Below are 3,375 nucleotides of genomic sequence, written 5' to 3'. Positions count from 1 at the left end.
CCCCGGTCCAGCAACCCGTTATCCTCCAGCCCTGTTGCCTCCAAAGGTAGGGAAGCTTCTCTGTGGCCGTAGAACCCGTGTTTCACTGCTGCCCCTTCTCCCCTGCCTTTGAGAAGCTCTCCAGGAGGAGAACTTTTCAGATGGAACCTCCCAGTCACTACGGCTTCGCTCTAATAGCTCCTTCACTCCTGTGGCCTTTTCCTCTTCCCACATGGCAGTATTAAATCCGTTCTGCTGGCAGCCCTGGGAATTGTGATCTGTGGTACTCAGTACTGATGAAAACAACGTTGTGAAGAATGTACAGCAGGCTCTCTGGCCTTGGCTCCAGGTCAGAGCCCCGTGTTTTGATCACTTCATTTATTATGCTGACATTTTGTCTTTTTTTTTGGGCTTTCCGGCAAAAACCGGAAAGCCTGCTAGACAAAATTCTAAAAGAGCTGTAACACTATGCTGACATTTTGAAAGACTGAGCACATATACCCACTGTTCTTTCATCCAAGACAGTCTGGGGCTGCTGGGAGGTATTCACAGGTAATTAATTTGTCAGGAGAGGAGAGGAGAGGCCATCTTGCCAAATACAAGCAAAAAATATATATTTTTAATCCCACCAAATTCACACGTCATCTGGAAGTTGATTAGTTCTTCAGATGACTATGATTAACATAAAAGGAGAGGGTAGGGCAGATAGATCTGCAAGTGGATGAGGCTTTTACTGCTAACCTGATGTATGCATACTTTTTGTCTCTTTGAGGGCTGTAGTTTCCCCTTGCAAATGAATCCCTTGTGGCTACTACATCAGTCTCCAGGATAAATGTGCATCTGCTTCATGTGGTCCATGTGTGGGTGAGAAGGGAGGGCTTGCTTTCTCTCTTTCTCTCTGGCCTGCCTTCCTCCTTCCCTCCGTCCCTCCGTCCCTCCCTTCCTTCCTTTCTTACTTCTTCCCTCTCCCCTCCCGTTTCCCTCTCCTTCCTTCCCCTTCCTTCTTTCCTCCCTCCCTCCTTCTTTCTGAGAAATATATACTTGAGATTCACTCTAAATTAAAGATACCAGGAGTCTGTCATCCAGTCTCAAAATTAGGAGTCATAGACTGACTACAAGAGAGAATATTTCAAATGAACTGAGAAGCCCAGGATATGTGGCCACTATAATTACAGATGAGAGAAATCTTTGCAGATAGATTAATTGCTCTCTAGGAGTTTGAATGACTGATGAGATTTGAAAATTCCATTCCAGGGTCTGAAATTATCAAGAGTATAGTGTTGGTGAACCCTGTAAGTAAACCTACCTGGTGTGATTTATGTCAGAAAACTGACACATGACAGGCAGAGTACATTTTGGTTCATTTCACTATTTGCAAGTTGCCATTGGCTTGAAGAGTAAATAATAGAGTGATTAAATTGTACGTAGTTTCTAATGCTTTGTTTTTGAAGTAGTTTTTGAAAATCAGAGATGGAGAAGGAATGTAATATCTTAGTCACTAGACCTCAGGTATACCTTGGTTAATGAAATAAATGTGCCTGGGAACCTGTATAAATCTGTATGTTTGTAAATCGAATGATCTTTTATACACATTGGGAATGTTTTTCTGTTGATGATATAATACAGGAATTCTTTTCTTTGGATATGGAATAGAAACGTGTTTGATAAATTCCAATTTCGGCATATTATTCTGGGTTTCCTTGGAGTGAAATATGCTTGGTTATTTAGGTTTGCCTAGCTTTAAGTGAGAATCTGTTGTGTGCTGGGTATTGGTTATGGTACTTTTACAATATCTGATCTTATATAGTTCACTCATTACCTGTAATCTTATAACTAAAGGTCATGCATTTAGCAACTAGCTTTAGGCTCACAGAGTTAGCGAGTGGCACAACCAAGATCTGAATTCAGGTCTCCTGTATTGCTCTTTTGCCCAGCCACTTACTACAGTGTCTGATATTGCTTCCTTTGCATGTGCACTGAGCATTACTATACTGTAGATGTTGGGGTTAATCTAGGTTTGCGTCCCAGCTTTGCCACTTACTGGCTGTGTCATTTTGGGAAAGTTTCTAAATTTCCCTGAGTATTCATCAGTTTACCTGCAAAATGGGGATAATCACATCAACTTCAGAGAGTATATGAAAGGATCAGAGAAAGTAAGGATAAAGCTTCTGGTACATAAAAGGCAGTTCTTAATTGTTTGCAACTGTTATTAAATTGTACGTAATTTCTAATGCTTTGTTTTGGAAGTAGTTTTTGAAAATCAGAGATGCAGAAGGAATGTAATATCTTAGTCACTAGATCTCAGGTATACCTTGGTTAATGAATAAATTAACCCGGGAATCTGTATAAATCTATATGTTTGTAAATCGAATGATCGATTAGTCATACTGTTCCTAGCAAGAACAATAATGATAACATTATTATTGTTATTATTTAGATTTTTTTTTGCTATTAACAGTGGCAGTGGAAGCTGCAGGGGAGGAACCATATCTTGTTTATCCAGTGAGCTTTCCCTGAGGCAAGTAAAGCATGCCGCATGTGGTTTAATGATGCTGTTCCACAAAAATCATAAAAAATGTAATAGTTTTTTTTTGCATTAATTACAGCTTATATTTTTCAGTCACTTTCCTCTCCTCAGCACCAATGAGAGGTTCTCACCCTGTTTGCCAGATTCAAAGGAGAGGGCTTACTGACATTTGCATTATTGAACTGAACTAGAGTCAAGTTCTGAATCCGCTACCCTGCATAGGCCATGAGCTCACCTCTTCATATTTCCAGCTCAGAATTTTCTCAAAATAAATGCTGTCTGTGGAAAATCATCCTCTCTTCCAGCTCATTTTTGGACCAAATCTCCTATTTCTTGTCTAGATTAGAGTCCTTTTTTTTTTTTTTTTTTTTTTTTTTTTTTCAAATTTGTCATTCTTGGACCCTGAACACATTTTTGCTTTTTCTGGAAATAGTGCTATCTTTTGTGACCTGTGTTATGGGATATCAGAGAGTCATTCCTAGAGTAACAGGCACTTTTCTTGTTTTAGTGTGCTCGAGCTGCTATAGCAAATTACTATAGACTGGGTGACTTTAAGCGACAAACATTTATTTCTTATGGGTTCGGACTCTGGAAGTCAGAGATCATGGTTGGGTTCTGGTGAAGACCTTCTTCTAAGGTGCACATCTCTCCTTGTTTCCTCATTTGGTGAAAAGAGAGAAAAAGGAGTCAAGTTCTCTTATAAGAGCTTATAACTCTTCTTATAAGAACACTAATCCCATTCATGAAGGCTCTACCTTTGCAATCTAATAGCCTCCCTAAAGTCTCACCTTCTAATGGCAAGTTGCTGGTCGTTGGGATTTAGACATATCAGTTTAGAAGTACACATTCAGCCCACTGCAATGCTCTGT

At 39.8% G+C, this 3,375-nt stretch overlaps 1 non-coding gene across 1 annotated transcript; it reads right to left on the bottom strand.

Moving 5' to 3' along the window:
* Positions 1–385: 385 nt before the first annotated feature.
* Positions 386–448, bottom strand: LOC120361189 (U7 small nuclear RNA). Its single transcript, XR_005577534.1, has one exon. It is a non-coding gene; the product is annotated as a U7 small nuclear RNA (small nuclear RNA).
* Between the last annotated feature and the right edge of the window lie 2,927 nt (positions 449–3,375).

Source organism: Saimiri boliviensis, chromosome 4 (assembly GCF_048565385.1).
Source record: "Saimiri boliviensis isolate mSaiBol1 chromosome 4, mSaiBol1.pri, whole genome shotgun sequence".
Lineage (NCBI taxonomy): Eukaryota > Metazoa > Chordata > Mammalia > Primates > Cebidae > Saimiri > Saimiri boliviensis.
This window is presented reverse-complemented; position numbering and strand designations above follow the sequence as displayed.